The 17,448-nt window shown below is 41.9% G+C and overlaps 1 long non-coding RNA gene across 2 annotated transcripts; it reads right to left on the minus strand.

The window, feature by feature from the left end:
• Positions 1-940: 940 nt before the first annotated feature.
• LOC309335403 lies at positions 941-6,969 on the minus strand. 2 transcript variants are annotated; one of them, XR_014153475.1, is made up of 3 exons: positions 6,622-6,969; positions 4,079-4,131; positions 941-1,936 (listed from the first exon to the last, which is right to left on the minus strand). It is a non-coding gene; the product is annotated as an uncharacterized lncRNA (long non-coding RNA). The 2 variants fall into 2 exon arrangements; XR_014153476.1 differs by lacking the exon at positions 6,622-6,969 and adding an exon at positions 5,310-5,700.
• Positions 6,970-17,448: the final 10,479 nt, after the last annotated feature.

Consider the following 17,448-nt stretch of genomic DNA (forward strand, 5'->3'; position numbering starts at 1 on the left):
AAAGTTCTAAAATGATTGGTGAAAAGGTTTAACTTGGTGCCCCCCCCCCCACCAAATGGAGCCATATTAAAGACAAGGAGAGTACTCTGAGCTCTTGCTGAGTTAATGATTAACTGATGGTTGTTCTCTGGTAGCTAACATGTGAGTGAAGCTTTGATCATGTGATGAAGGTACTGAGTTGCGAATCTCTATTTTGAAGGGAGTTGCCTTTGAGTTCTTTTCTCTCTGTGTACCCCAGGAACACCTTCAAACTCGCCGCTGGACTTCAAACCTAAAGCTCAGTGAAGGGTCTGTGCCTGTAACCCTATTTTACTAATAAAGACCTGAAATCTCTTTGGCCATAGACTCCTGAGCAAAATGCCTGGGTCACTCACAGCTCTTTTATTGTCTACACTCACATGGTGTCAGGAGTACTTTAGCCAGAATGGAAAATGAGCGAGGTCCCAACTAAAGAAGAATGGCAACTTAAGCTGATGGAATATGTGCAGCTTGCAGACCTAACATATAGAATAAGAGAAGAAGAATAATACTGTATTGGAAAAGAGAAGATTGGAAAATGTTTATTAAATACATGGAGGGGAATTGTGTACACTTGAAAACATTGGCAGCATTATGATAAATACAACAATGTAAATAAGTTTTGATGGATGTAATAATGGAATACTAAATGGTTTAGTTTATGTAAAATATGCAGGGATATATGGTATGCAAAATGAACCATGGAAAGAAGAAGGGAAGATATTGATATTTTAAGGATGTTTAAGTAAGTATTCAAAATAGTAAAAGAAAAAATTTAATAAAAATTGTGTGTGTGTGTATATATATATATGGAGTACTTTAGCCAGCACTAGAAGAGATGAACTTTGCAACGCTCTCTGTTTTTAGTGCTATTCCCTCCTTTTTAGTTTAGAATTCTTATTTCTTTAAGACAGAAATGTGAGTATGTTTGAATATTCTTATGTGTGCCTGACACTGTACCTAGATATATATGCTGCTGTGCAGTGTTGTTAAAAACTACATTTATAATTATCTTCTTTTTCTATCATCTTTGTTTGGGTATAAATCCCTAGCCTGAGGGGGTTCAGATACATGTAAATAGGACAGCATTCAGTTTGACGCTAGCTAAATATCCTTTTTGGGGGAGCATCTTTCCAGGACCTATTGAATATCTTCCTCTTCCAACAAATTTTTATCCAAGTCTTTATATAGATTGGACTACAATTGTATTTTTATGTTTTTATTGTTACATTGCTTCAGGATGTTATATGGGAAGCAATTCACAAATGAAAATAAATGTATGTATGTATGAATGAATGAATAAAAAGTTATCTATGTGGTGTGGGAGTGAGCCATGAGCGAGCAGATTTGGGGCAACAGCTTCATAACAAGGGTAATGAATGAATTGGGCCTTTTTATTAATTTGCTTGAGCCATTCTGGATGTAGCAACACAGTTGGCTTAGTTAGCAAGTGAAGGGGAAAGGGAACTTTGGGATCACTTCATTTTGCAAATTTTTTTTATATTCATCTGAACAAGCTGAGTTTTTCAGCAGATTCTGGCAAGTGTAACCAGTCACAACTCCTTTGACAAAGGACCATTTTTTAGGGGCTGAAGTCAACGCAAGTTGGTTTCTTCAGCTTTTTTGGCAAGCCAAGTCAGGTTTACGAAATTTCTGTCAGGAGTCCAGACTGCAGCCTGACTCATCTCCGTTTCTAAAGTTCTGTTAAGATATGGCAGGTCACATTTTCAAACCAATACTGCATTTGAGTGCATAAATCAGGGTCCCGTGACTAATTATCTTGTCAGGCAGAGCAGTCCAAACCTCCTTATGCTGGGCTGGGCGAGGTGTTCCTCTACTCAGCTCTGCTGGCTGAACTTGCAGATGAGAGGCCTATTGGCAGTTTCCCCACCAGCAGGAAGCTCCAAAACAGGATGTTCTGAGGACAGAAAGGGAGCAGGGATGAGCCAGCCCAGGATCCTGAGCTCATCTCACAGCCATTTACCATGACCTTGGCTCTAATTAGGAGTGAATCTGTCCAAAGTTTAAACTTCATTGCATGAACATTTTAATTAGGGGCTCACCTACAGAAAGTTGCCTCTCCGCAGAATCACTCAACTGCGTTATTCCTGCAACTTACCAAAAAGCCAACTAGGAGTGATTCTAAAATGCAAACAAGTTACTTCTTAGGGTAACAATGAGGAAGTTCCATACAAACTAGAGAAGCAAAAGTTAATGCTGATGCTATCTTTAAATTGCCCTGACTCTGGGATAACTGACTCTGAAAGTTTGTGACACCCAGTAGCACCACATAATGAGGCAAGAGCTGACTGCATGACCCTCAGGTTGGAAACTCGCATGTTGAGCATAGAGAGCCAAATAGATCCTCTGCTACTGGTTTAGAATTCAACAGATGGACAACACTACACTACAAAAAAAAAAATGCCTGATTGAGCTCTCGAATGGATTATCCCTTAAAAACTGGGTACATCACGCTGCCCAACTGATGGGCAAATATGACCTCTCAGTGACCGAGATCAAAGAACTTCCCTTATATTCACAGATAAATATTTTTAAATGAACTGTAAGGGCAGTGGCAATTAAAAATGACCTAAACTTTATGTACACATCCACATGCGCCCCATTATATTTTAAACTTAGAGAAGCCCATGAACAAACACCTTAATGAACTGACTTTTGTACAACTTCGGAAAGCTTTTACAGAGTTACTATTAAATACAATAAACTCTGATAATAGAGATGGGAGACACAGAGGCATACCAACAAACAAACGTGTTTGCATTAGGGGATGTCCTGAAGTAGAGGACCTTATGCATTATATCTTGCGCTGCTCCTTATATAATGAAGCAAGAGAATAAGTTTTAGCACCTATAATGACAAGGTCCCCTGGCTAGAACCCCTCTGACATGATTTTATATCTCCTCGCAGACATAGATAAGTATGTGCTGTAGCACTCTGGCGTGTAGCACTCTTTGCAACTGCCTCTAGGAAAATTATATAGCAAATTGTATAGCCAAGATAGCCACCAACTGTAAAGGAGATGAAATTATTTGACCCTACCTACATCAAGCTATATTCTCTCTTGTACAATGTAATTGTTTTATTGCACATAGCCAAAGGCTGCTGCAATGTACACAGAATCATTCAACAGTTAAAGGGAAATATGCTGGGCTAATACAAAAAACTTAAAACATTTACCGGTATATTATCAAGACATTACCTACTCTAAACAGAGTTATAAAAGTACAATGTAATTGTACATTGTATTAATTAACATTATTTTTAATATATTAGTGGCCATGTGGTGATTTTAGCCTATAAATTTTATTGTTTAAAGTCTGAACCTGTATATTAAGGTACTTTTATAACTCTGTTTAGAGTAGGTAATGTCTTGATAATATACCGGTAAATGTTTTAAGTTTTTTGTATTAGCCCAGCATATTTCCCTTTAACTGTTGAATGATTCTGTGTACATTGCAGCAGCCTTTGGCTATGTGCAATAAAACTAACTGACTGACTGACTGACTGACTGACTGACTGACTGCCTGCATGACCCAAACAAATTATGTTAATGGACCTCACTGGCTCTCATATTTTGTACTACCTGCTATGATTCCTGCTGGTACCTCTTTTTAGTCTTGAGTTTTGTTTTCATTTGAATCCTAAATCTCAGGCTCTTTGATCACCTTGGAAAGACTTCCTTTGTTTAATCAGATTAAATACTTTGTTAAGAATGAAATCTGATGGGATGCTTTGCTGTAGCCCTGTGTGTGGCTTCTTTAATTATATCTGATATTCTTGATATCAGTGTGAGATCCATGTAAAAAAAACAAAAGTGGCAAGCTGTTGGTCTGAGAAAGTGACATTTGCTTACCAGCTCTAGTCACGTAATGTGGGCCAGGGCTGCAAAATGTTTTATCCTTGGCACAGTCAATATCCCTTGACTCCAGGGTCTATTTTTAAATTTGCACTTTCATAAAATTGAGCTGAAGTCTCTTACGCTTGGTTGGCTGGCATCAAAAAAACAGCAGAAGAATTGCAAATTATTTTCAGTACTCACCTCCTTGACAATTACTTCTAATGTCTTCAGACATTATTTGTGTTTGGCAATACCTATGGAGGAAAGGAAACAGTTATATGTGAAGAAGCAATATCTTTCATCCGGCTGTGAAGTCACTCTCAAGGACACTAATGACACTGTCTGAATGGTATACGAACCCTCCCTTCCTCTTGTGTCATCAGCACTATAATAAATTTTAGCCCATCTGTTTCAACCACAGTTCATACTGAAATGCAGTATTGCTGTAACATCAAATATGCAGTTCATACAGAGCAGGACTGTGGCACCAAAGTTTAATCACATTTTGTCAGCACTAAAGTAATGGGTGTGACCTTTTCGCAGGACTATCTGGCATCAATTGCAAGTTTGTTTTTTAAAACAACAACAACAAAACATTTAATTCTTCTGTATGGGGCCCAATGAGGTGCTGGGGCATTCAAACCATCAATGACCCAGGAGAAAAAGTTGTGTGAGCATTGTAGAAAAACTGTTGTACATGGGCAAAGTTAAGTGTTATAAAGAGGTGTTTGTGAAAAGCAGTATGATGAGCTTACTAGAGCCTTGAGATTGTGTGAAGCAGCACTGCTTGGGCTGGATGGATCTCTATAAATATGGTCCATAAATAGCAACACCCTAGTGGTCCCGGGCCCTAAGGAAGTTAGATTGGCTTCAACCAGAGCCAGGGCCTTTTCAACACTGGCTCCAGCCTGATGGAACGCTCTGCCTCATGAAACCAGGGCCCTGCAGGATCTGATTTCTTTCCGCAGTGCCTGTAAGACATAGTTGTTCCGCCTGGCCTTTGGCTTGGAGCCAATTTGATTCCCTCCCCCTCTTTCTTTTTTCTTTTCCTTTCTCCTCCTGCAATGAGGCTACATTTTAATATTTTAATGTTTCAATATTTTTATGTTGTATTTTAATTTTGTTTTTAAGTTGTATTCATTCAACTTGTTTTTATTATTGCTTGTTAGCAGCCCTGAGCCCAGCCTTGGCTGGGGAGGGCGGGGTATAAATAAAAATTCCCTCAATTAGCACAGTTGCAAACACACAGGTGATCACAAAGACACCACCCATTTCTATGACTTCTTTCCCTTGGTTTGGGACGAAACTAACCCCTGCCCTAAAAGTGTGAATCTCCAGATTTGAAACAATCATCAGAATAGTGGACCTGGGGTCCTTTACGATGAAGAGTGGGATATACATTTCATAAATAAATGAAATGAATAACTCTTACTTTGTTAGCTAACTTGCACCATATTTATTTCTGTTGAAGATCTCTTGCAAGACTACGTATTCCTACCCCTGACATCTTTGTTAACATTACTAGACTCCTGATGGGCTGAAAGGTAGACTGTAGTGCATATACAAAATAAAAATAAAAGTAAATTAATGATTCAATAAATACTTCAGTTGGGCCCTCTCAGTTACTTCACGGAGAGCCCCTGCCTACAATCAATAAAATTCATATTTTCTCTCTGGAAATAAAAAAAGGTATATTTTCATACAACTTTCCTTTCTCTATTTTGGGAGAAAGATGGCGAATGTTCTTTTGTGCACAAAATATGTGAACAGACCCTATAATTGTGAATTGCCAGAATCCTGTGTCCTCATGCAGCATCCTAAGAACAGCCACAATTCTGATGGCACAGTAAAGGCTACAGCAAGGCTGTGTGTGAGACAGAGAAAAAGAGACAGTCAGACAGAGAGACTTTGTGTTGCTTATAAGAAGCCAGGACCTGTACGTATCTCAGTTATATTTTGCTAAATTGTGCATATATGCAGTCTCATGTTTAATACTGTCGAAAGGATCTCTCAGGTAGGAGTTCTGGGAAAGACTTTAATGAGCTGTTGCCAGTTAAAATACTCAGGACTGTGCTGGGTGGATTGTTAATCTGGGTATAAAGCAGCTCTTTATAAGCTTGGGTGTGTGTGGTTCCCACACTTGCATGTTCTTCCTGGTGCTAGAGCCTCTGAAAAGGAGGGTAGAATTAAGCCATAAATTACGTAGTTACTCTTGTCAGATACTTACATGGACGCTTCACCTTTATGCTTGAGATCTTAATCTGAATCATATTTTTAATTAATTAATTAATTAATTTTAACAATTTATATACCATTTGACTATGCAGTATACAGGAGATTGAAATGAGTTTAAAAATGAGTTAAAACTGTAAAAACTGAAATAAATTAAAATAAAACAGTTGTCAGGAGCTGTAGTCCAGGGGTCAGCAAACTTTTTCAGCAGGGGGCCAGTCCACTGTCCCTCAGACTTTTTGAGGGGCCAGACTATATTTTGAAAAAAATAATAATGAACGAATTCCTATGACCCACAAATAACCCAGAGATGCATTTTAAATAAAAGGACACATTTTCCTTATGTAAAAACACGCTGATTCCCAGACCATCTGCAGGCTGGATTTAGAAGGCAATTGGGCCAGATCCGGGCCCCGGGCCTTAGTTTGCCTACCCATGCTGTAATCAGTAATAAAAAAAACCCTGATCAGTGAAGTTAATTCTTTATTCAAAGAAACAAAAACAGCACAGACCTAGTAATCAGAACAACTCTTCCCAGTAGGTCTTGCTCCAATGGGGCAGTTGTGAGGACTGAAGATCCCTGCCTTCCCACCGCTCTCTAAGATTCCTCCTGCGGTTCCTTCCCCAGCAGCCTAAGGCTCCTTTGTCTTGTCTCTCTTCACTCCACTCTCTTCACTTCTCTGCATGTTCTGGGAGACATGGGAAGAGGGGAGCTGGTTGCAGGAGGAGTAGGAGACTTCCTAGATTCTTCAGCAGCATCTCTATCTCCTCGCCCCCACTCCTCTCCTGCCTCTGAGTTTGAACTGCTCTCTGCCAAAGCCTCTTCCTGCTCACTGTTGCCTCTTCAGCTTTGACACCTCCTCCTCCCAGTCTGTTCCCTCTTCTCCCTCTGACCACTCACCATCAACCTACCAACAATCCCCTGGCTCTGAGCCTTCCTCCCTTCAGAGTTCCCTTGGGGGTTCCCCCAGCTGGTGTCTCCCATCGCTCCCCTGCATCCAGTCAGTCCATGACAGTAGTGAACTCGTGTTGAGTTATGAGACCCAAAGGGTCTCCAAGCAGTCTATATTGGTAAAAAAATAAATACATTATACTATAGAAAAGAGGAGGGAGATCGTATAGGACATTAATATTTCATACAGAGAAAACATAAACAAAAAATACCAGCATAAGCTCCCTCAGAACAGTGACAGAAAACATTAGCAGCTTGCAAACAATAAACAATGGTTTCTCTGCTTATCTTACTGGGCTGTATAATAAAATTGCAATGCTGTTGTCATGCTGCAGTTTATGTGGCCTCCAATAGCGTGAAGACAAAACAGCAAGCAGGTGATCGAGCAAGGAGGGCTGGGGGCCGGGGGCCAAGGCAAACTGTTTAAAGGAGGGTGGGACGTACTTCCAAAAATGGTTTGGCAAACCATTCTCAGATGTGCCTGCCCCTCTCCTTTAAAATAGGGTGGGGGTGTGCTGGGAGGAGGTAGGCAAGGGGTAAAGGGAGGGAGTTGGTCAAGTGTAAAGGGAGCAGTGGTTGGCTAGGTATGTGGGAAGCAGATTGGCAGGTAAGTGGGGTTGGTGAACAGAACAAGCAGGAGTAACAGCCCCAGTACATAAAAAGAACATAAGTAAAGCCCTTCTTTAGCAGGCCCAAGGCCCATCTGGTTTGGCATCCTGTTCTCTCGATGATGAACCAGATACAGGTGGGAAGCCCACAAACAGGACATTAACACAATAGCAGTTTCCCCACCCATGTCCTCCCCTCCAGCAACTGATATTCAGAAGCATATCGCTTCTGATACTGGAGGTTGTATACAGACATCATGACTAGTCTCCATTTATAATTTTACTGTCCATGAATTCGTCTGAGCCCCATTTAAAGTTGCCCAAGTTGGTAGCAAATTCAATAGCTTAACAATGCACTATGTTTCTAGATTAACAGCTAGTGAGGATTGTAACAGTGGATTCTGGTGCCACAGTATGGTCTGTATTTTTACCTCATATTCCTGTTCAGAAGGCTCAACCAGACAGTGCATGCAGGTGTGTATAATATAAGCCTAACAACCTACAATAAATAAGAAAAGCCACTTCTGTAGGGACAAGCAGGATTGGAAAAGGTTTGTGTATTTGTGTGTGAGAGGGTATGTGAGAGGGGCAGGGAAGAGAATGCAACTCTTTATTTGCACATAGTTTCCAGACAACATCTCTATTCTTCTTAGAGTGGGCAGATGAAATATTTAGACAACCGAGAGACAGAAGAATATTCAACAACAAAATTCAAGGGGCAATTTTGAGAACTTGAGGGAAGAACATTTATTTCAGCTTTAGTCGAAGCTATCCTTTCACACATTGCTGACAGACAGGACAGCATGCTCAGGGGAAATACACCCCATAATAACTGCTTGCTGCCACTACATCAAATCCTCCTTGCTGAGAGGAATGTACAAGGAAGGTCAGTGCTGCAGGCACCAGGGTAGAATCTTGCCCAAATCTGAAAAGAAAGCTCTAGTTGGGTAAAGCCAGTTAGAGAAGCGTGGAGTGGGGCTGTTTGTCCTGGCATGGCGGCTCCTGTGCCTGTTCTTAGCTAGCTCTGCCTTTGACACACATCTGGCATTTTGGCCTTGGGCCCAGAATCCCAAGTAATTTTCCAAACCCTGCTCCCTGAGTAGGCAAGGGGGGGAGTGTTGCGGGGGGGGGGGAGAGAAGGAGGGAGATCAGTTTCCTTGTTAACAAAGGCTAACAACAGACAGAGCTTCCTGCTTAAATCTCAGTCCGTTACCCACCTCCTCCCTGTCATCTGTCTGCTCATAACTGCTGGAGGAGAATGCTGTAGCAAGTTCACCTGAGGGGGTGGGGGAGGAGGATAGAAGCAGAGCGGGAGAACTGATCTCTCGCAGCAGATAGCATCATCTTCCCTGTGAAATGAATGAGTCATCTCTGCAACACACTTTGCCTCTGTCAGCCAGAGACATGGGGTCCCATTTCCCTGCCTGCGGAAGCAGCCCAAATGTGCATCAGCTTGACAGCACAACCCCCCTCCTTTTGAGCCACTTTTTTCATTTGTTTTTTAATGGTCGGCACCTTTTATTTTAATACACACACACACACACACACACACACACACACACTTTCAATTATGTTTGCTCTTTTGGTCTGAACTAGTCACTTTAAAGGACAGATTATTTGTGCCTTTTATAGTACTGGCACCATACAGGGTCAGTAAAACAAAACACATTGTTTTTTTAACTACACTAAAAAAGGGTGCATGCGAAATCTAGCTGAAGTTCTTTACTGCAGTGGCTGCAAAGCTCTTTGCAGCTCTTGGCTCAAGCTGCTTTGGAAAGACAAGAATGAAGGACGTTTTTCTCCCAGCTTGCGAGTGGGAGAAGAATAACCCTCTGCCTCACCCTGCCACCAATTTCTATCCAGCCTCCCCCACCCACATAGGCAAATGTGGAAGGATGACTCAGCACACCGAAGCAAAATATACTGAGCTGTCTCAACTCCAGTGTCCGTCCCCCCCCCCCCCAATCTTCTCCTTTTTCTGAGCAGCTGGTAAGGCCTGCAGAGCCAGGGGCAATGGACATTTGTTAGCTCCTGCATTTCCAAGCGTGAGAGTCCAAGGAAGAACATATGCCCTTGGCGTGAAAAGTTCAAGCGAGCCCTGCTTGGCTGAGGTCACAGAACAGTGGAAGAGAAGGGGACCGTGCCAATCAGCACTAAGTGACATGTGAATACCAGGAGATGAGATGGTGTTTAATGATGCCATTTCACATTTTAGGGCTGGAGTGGGCAAAGATGGGTGGGGGGTCCTCAGCAAGATTTGAAAGTCCATGAAAACTAGGTGGCAGGAGGGTGGGGTAGTGAAAGAGTTTCAGTGGCCATTATTAGGAGAGCAAGGACTTTGCTAGACACATTAGATACAACATAGGAGCCAACTCCTAGGGGCCTTGGGGGCTTTGGCCCCCCACAATAAAATACTTGAGGGGGCCAGGCCTCCTAAAGTTGATGGGCATTGCCATTCAAATGGTGTGTGTGCACTGCGTCATGTAATCGATTATGTGACCGGGGCTTATCTGGGCCCCCACAATATCTTATTCAAGTTGGTACCCCTGAGATATAAATATACTGTGAGTGAGGACTAGAGAAGAAAATGAGGTGCTAGACCAGGCTTCCTCAACCTCGGCCCTCCAGATGTGTTTGGCTTACAACTCCCATGATCCCTAGCTAGCAGGACCAGTGGTCAGGGATGATAGGAATTGTAGTCTCAAAACATCTGGACGGCCAAGGTTGAGGAAGCCTGTGCTGGACAATGTTGGGGGGAATGCCTGGTATCCCTCCTTATTACACGGAGTTGTTCTTGCTTAAAAGCGTCTGAAGGAGCGTCGCCACCCCCATCGTTCTACCCGGACACTGAGGTCCAGCACCAAGGGCCTTCTGGCGGTCCCCTCACTGCAAGAAGCCAAGTTACAGGGAGCCAAACAGAGGGCCTTCTCAGTAGTGGCACCCGCCTTGTGGAACGTCCTCCCGCCAGATGTCAAAGAGAACAACTACCAGACTTTTATAAGACATCTGAAGGTAGCCCTGTTTAGGGAAGCTTTTAATGTTTGATGCATTACTGTATTTTAATATTTTGTTGGAAGCCGCCCAGAGTGGCTGGGGAGGCCCAGCCAAATGGGCAGGGTATAAATTAATAATAATAATAATAATAATAATAATGATAACTATAATTATTATTATTATTATAAAAGTCCACTCTTGCATAGTGTTATGGATGTTCAATATTTGTTAAGCTGATTGCTTGTTAACAGAGATGATTGGTTGATCTTTCTTCGATGGGAGAAAATAAATGACTCATTCATTAAAAAACCCCAAATCTATCTGCAAAATGGGGTCTGAGGGTGTGTGCTCAGGGGTATGTGTGTGAGAAAAGTAAGTAGCTGGTTATTTGAATTAGGACAAAGAGATAAGCAGAGAGAATTTAATGTCTGTAGCTAGAGGAAGCAGCTGGGGAAGAGGTTGTGCTGTTGCTTTGTGAGATCTGAAGCAATGTTTTTAATAGGCCAGTCAAAATGTCACAAAATACTGGGTGTGAGCTTTTGAGTTATCCAAAACTCTTCATCAAGCCAGATGGTTTGGGCGGGGGAACACAACTTGACTGATGTTGATGCCATAAGGTCTGAATCTGATCATAGTCTCTGATGGAAAAATTCATTGGAAGCCAAGATCCAAGTTTGGGGCAAGTACTCTTTGGTGAGAGAACCCCAGCAGAGATTGAGCATGGCAAAACATGTAATGCTTCTGAATGTAAGTTGCTGGAAACTACGGGAGGGGTTCTTGTGATTATGTTCTGCTCCCTGGTTTCACACAGGCTTGTGTTTGGCCACTGGGAGAACAGAATGCTGGACCAGATGGGCCATTGGCCTGATCCAACAGGCTGTTTTTATGTTTATGTTCTTAAGCAGCCCAGAAATGTTAGTGGATCATGTAATTATATACCTTAATCACTGGTGCCATTGGACTTGGGGTGGAGTCAGGTACTATTCTATTCCTGTTTAAGAGAGACAATAAAGTTATTGCCTTGCTTCTTCACTGACATGTCTTGACCATCTTTCTTCCCATCATTTGATCCTGCCCCTAGAGGTGAATGTTGTTTTCAATAGCTAAAATGGCTTCCAACAGAATAATGCTGACTGCTTGAGGCAATGCAGAGTCCCTTGACAGTGTTTTCTTTTTAGTGCCGATCTTTAAAGCTTACTGTGACTCATTCCCCATTCCAAAATAATGCTAATATGTATGTGACAGCAGAAAATATTCCCACATAGCAATCAGGCAGCGTACATTGTATATTCTAAGAGCTCCTTTACTTAGGCCATGCTGCTTTTCCCTTTGGACCCCTACTATACCTCTCTCAGAGGCTCAATGGCTGTGCTCCTAACTTACATTTGATCTTGTCAAGCAAAGGCAAGAAGTGTCAGGTTGCAACGTACATGTGTGACAGAAAAGAGGAACAGATGCCAACTGGAAAGGGATAATATAGGAAGCTGCTCTACAGCAAGTCATACCATTAGTCCATCTAGCTTAATATTGTCAACCTGAGCTGGCAAAGGCTCCCAGCCCTATCTAGGGACACCAGGGATTGAATATGGAACCTTTCACATGCAAAGCATTTGCTCTGCTACTGAGAGAGGGTTCTTCTCCTGTGTTGCATGAGTGGGATGGTGGATGTGCACAATGCATGTATCTGAGCTACTTGGCTTCCAAAGCAGAAACATTTGAGAATGGTCCCTTTCTTGAAAATGGTACTGTTTGAGCCTCCTCCCAGAAGAATCGATGACACAATTTCTCAGGATGCAGCCATGGGGTAATTAGCATCTTTGTTATTATTATCCCTTAGGTAGTGTATAGTTGTGGATCATTTGCAGGGAACCAGGTGCACAGAGGTACACTTAATACCCGGCGGAAGGGCCTCTATTTCTTAATGATCATTACAATTGGCTCTTGAGGAATTGCTGAGAACATTAGGAGAGGCAATCATGTTGGATAGCTGCTCTGGGGTGAATGGAGCTGAGTCTTATTAAATCTTAATGCGAGCTTTATTCCTGGGAAATGTATAAAGCAATTAGGTAGAAAATTCTCATGATTTAATTAGAAAAATGTCTGGGAAATGCTGTGCCACGTGACATTGCAGTTGTGGCCCGATCCTATTCTCAAGAGGGAAAGGCCAAATATTGAAACACAATATCTGAAAAGGAGAGTGGAAATTTAACTACTCCTTCCAATAAAGTTGCAGGCTCATCAGATCCTATCCAGCCTAAAGATAGTAAGTGGGAGGCATTTTAGCACACCCTCTTAAATATTCTTTCCCCAAAGATGCAGCTCCTTCCTCATAGCTATAGGCTAGTTAAGATGGCATTTTGGTGCGTTCGGGACCAGTTGAGTGGTCTATTTCTTCTCCACCTCACCTCACCCTCTTCATTCACAGTGATGATCTTACAACCACTCCCCAGCCATTCACAGTGCCTATTTGTGGTAGTATTTGGAAACTAACAGGTCTCCTCCAAAGCAAGCAGAGAAGAAAGGACCTGGTGGTACTATTTGGGAACTCCTGCATTAGGGAAGAGACATGGCTTAGTGGTACAGCAAATATTTTGTATGCAGAAGGTCCCAGGTTCAGTCCCTGGCATGTCCAGGTAGGTCTGGAAAATTTCCCTGTCTGAAACCCTGGAAAGTCATTATGGACAGTACTGAGCAGTGGTCTGACTTCATATACATCAGTGCCTTGTGTTTCTGCCTGGTCTATATCGTAATTTCCCCATGGAGCTAGAATGTGGTTGCTGTTCTTTAAATCATAGGTTGGAATTCAACATCATCAGCACAAGCATTCCTTCTTACCTGGCAGAATGACCCTCCCTCTCTCCCCACTGCACGCTGTTCTGGGGACTCTCCTGCTTCCCCCAGAGCCGATGGGAGGAGGAAGGGGAGAAGAGGGGAGCAAAGTCCCATTGCATTATCTGTGACACACTGTTGTTGGGGCTATGTAGGGGGAGTGGTAAGATGTGAAAGAATCTGCAGTGATGGTAGTTGTGGGGAGAAAGGGTGGAACTGGATGGCCATAATCTCACACAGCATTAGGCATGTTTCAGTCCCTTGATCTGAATGTCCTTAAGCATCTCTATGGAGTCGCAGTCATTGATTTTGTAGGTCTTTTCAGCTCTATGATTTATGAACTATTAATGAGGCCTCTCTAGTTCTTGGCCATACTTTTTACTGTTTGTGTGGTGAAGCTCTAGCCCTGCACAGACAGACCCCACAACAACTATATTTAACTGTAATGTCTCTCTTTTTGGAGTGTAATGAAAACTTTAAAGGCCAACACATTTTGTGTGGGCCAGAATCTAGAGAACTGGAGTTTGGGGGCATGTCTTAATGTAGGGTGGCCATATTTCAAACAGCAAGAATATGTACAGAAAAGTTGTTGAGCTGTTTTTGGCAAAGTTGTTGAGTTTTTGGGAAAACCGGTCAAAGCAACACTGCCAACATGGGCTGCCATATGTCTGGATTTCCCTGGACCCCCCTTTTTTTACTGATTTCCATCCAGACACTGCTGCCGACTGCAGTATTCTGAATATGTCCAGGAAATTCTGGACATATGGAAACTCTACTTAACTCTACTTCTTATAGATTAAGCTCATCCCACCGATGGCATTTATATCTCAGTCTGTTTCTGCTCTGCACTGTCAGCAAACGAGAGATAAAAAGGTGGAAGATGACTGATTGCTGAGTCGTCCTTTTCTTTTGCTCCACTTCCTGTCACCTGCTACTACTACTACTGTTAATCCAGGAATTTTGAGTTCAGCCTAGAAAGGCAGAGGTATTTATTCTTCCTTGCAGGCAGTATTTCATGCTGTGCTGACAGACTGCAGCATGCAAGCTGTATACTAAGATGCCATCTTCTGGAAGCTGACAGTTGCGAGTGAATTAATTGTGACAGGAGAAGAAACTCTGCAGACTGGCTAAGGCATCAGGAAGAAGTAAAGGGTTGTCTCCAGGAGCTGTTGGTGCTCTTTTCCTTTTGTAGCAAATAAGCTGAGCTTCATCTTAGACCACTTTAGCTTGTGGGTGATGAATCAGCATGAACACTAAGATTGCATGGACATGTAAACACAAATCAGGACTCAAAATGATTTTTCCTCTTGTGGTTTGAGCCCAGCTTCTCTCTGAATTTGCGACCCATTTGATAGACGCACTGGCCAATGAATCACATTCTGGCTCCTTATTCTTTTTACTCATGTTTCAGGCAATCTGTCCAATTTTTAATTTGTTTACTGTTATTAAATGTAATGTACCTTCACCCTCTTCTTCTATTTTCCTTTAAGGGCAGAATAAAATTTTGAAATGTTGACAAAAATTTCTTTGTAGAAGAAAGAGGAAGTTAGTAACATCAGCAGTTCCCAACCAATCAGTGCTACCCACCACTTGTTTCTGCAAAAACCAGAAATTATGCCCCCCCCCAACTTGATTTCAGGGAGTACTTCTTAGACTCATAGAATCATAAAGTTGGAAGGGGCCATGAGGGTTCTGAACAAAGCATGGTGGATGCTTACACTGTGAGCTCACTGCTACAATGTGCACATTGAGATTAGGCACGGGGGAGTAATGCTATTCAGTTCCAATTTAAAACATATATCTAATTCTCACAATATATCTAATTCTCACTTTCCAAAAAAAATACGTGAACTGAAACACAGCCATCCTTTCAAATTTACACTTTCTGAATTATGCAGTGCAGTTCTCCAGTAAAGTAATGTGCATAAAAATGCATATACTAGGATAAAGTGTTTGTTATTATATTAATTTGCAAAAATGTGTATTTTAGGAAAAAATTGTATTAAAAACTGCATATTAGGAGCAATTTGCACTAAACTGCTATTGAATTTTCACTTTAAAAAAAAATCAAAAACTGATATGGAAATGTGGACAACTGAACTTAAGAATGGGAAAATGAGAAAACATATTCAACTGTCCTTAATGTAGTCACATCTTAAAATACAAAGGAATGGCTAATGTGCATTCAATTTTCAAAAAGGATGGTTTAACTTCCTTTGGAAAATCCACTCTTCTCATCTCAGTGCCTCCAGGTGTCAGTAAATGAATAAATCTTATCCATCTACTCCCTATTGAACTAGATAAGTTCTTTCAAGGCAGATAAGTACATAAGAGACACTACCAGACTATGCAGCATCTTAATACTCCCCCCACCCCACCCCAGCCAATCTTGACCGAAGGGATTTGAAGTTCCAAAAGCAATAGAGCATCCATTGCCCATGAATTCAGCTGTAATCACATTCCACCATTCCTGGTACTGAATTAAAAGATGTAGCAAAATGCTCTTCTCTTTAAGAACGATATACAGTAGTATCTCGGGTTAAGTACTTAATTCGTTCCGGAGCTCCGTTCTTAACCGGAAACTGTTCTTAACCTGAAGCACCACTTTAGCTAATGGGGCCTCCTGCCACCGCGCCTCTGGAGCACGATTTCTGTTCTCATCCTGAACAAAGTTCTTAACCTGAAGCACTATTTCTGGGTTAGCAGAGTCTGTAACCTGAAGTGTATGTAACCCGAGGTACCACTGTAATGGTTTGGGCCAATTCTATGGGCAGAATCACCAAGCAGATTCAGAGCTATGTTGACAAGGCACTAGCAAAACTGAAATGTCTGCTGCCAGTTTTTTCAGACACGACAAATCCATTGTTTTGTGTTAAAAGAACAAGTGACAGCGATCCTTGGACTCACATGCTCTCCCCCAACTTATACATTGTGGTCACAAGGAGATAACCAGAAGCTTCCACTCCACTTTAGATTAGCCTCAGTTTGCCATGATGTCTAAATCCAGACAAATGGTGGTTAATTGGTACTACAGTGGTACCTCAGGTTAAGTACTTAATTCGTTCCGGAGGTCCGTACTTAACCTGAAACTGTTCTTAACCTGAAGCACCACTTTAGCTAATGGGGCCTTCTGCTGCCGCTGAGCCACCGGAGCATGATTTCTGTTCTCATCCTGAAGCAAAGTTCTTAACCTGAAGCACTATATCTGGGTTAGCAGAGTCTGTAACCTGAAGCGTATGTAACCTGAAGCGTATGTAACCTGAGGTACCACTGTATAGTCTGTTGAAACAAGCTGACTTTAGACCATTATCCATGGAACTGAGCTGTTTCAACTAGTCATAGTTATGATCCATCATATTTTAGGGTTCAGAAAATATACTTAACCATGTTTAAGCAGAAGTGATCTTGCTGGAGGGGAGGAAGAGGACTCATGAGCCTAGGCTCACCGAGATTTGCTCTCATAACACTAAAACACTTGGTTTAGTGTTGTGTCTAAACTCAGCCAATAATAGGGAAAAGTTAATGTAATTCTTAAGCATATTTAAAACTTAATGCAGCAGGCAGAGGAAGCTGGTAGAAAGCCTGTTCAGATGAGTCACCTTATATATGTGAATAAATTACTAAGCAATTAGTGAGGAATATACTGTGAAAGATAATGACTTGGGTTAATAGATGCTGGCATGGCCAATTACAGAGGCACCTGAGCCAGGAGCACACCAAAATGAGAAATTAACTTTGAGTCTCAATACCTGTTGTAAGACATAGGCTTCTTGTCGTTATCTGACATTTCCACAAATTTCAACAAGTAAAATTCTGGTTGTTGCTAGCTAAAGATCTGTCTCAGGCACAGAGAACGTGGTACTCTCCAGATGTGGCTAGACTATAACTCCCAGTACCCCTGAACATTAGCTGTGCTGGCTAGAGCTGATAAACATCTGGAGGACACTACATTTCCT

The sequence above is a fragment of the Podarcis erhardii genome, assembly GCF_964252035.2.
Source record: "Podarcis erhardii genome assembly, chromosome: 2".
Lineage (NCBI taxonomy): Eukaryota > Metazoa > Chordata > Lepidosauria > Squamata > Lacertidae > Podarcis > Podarcis erhardii.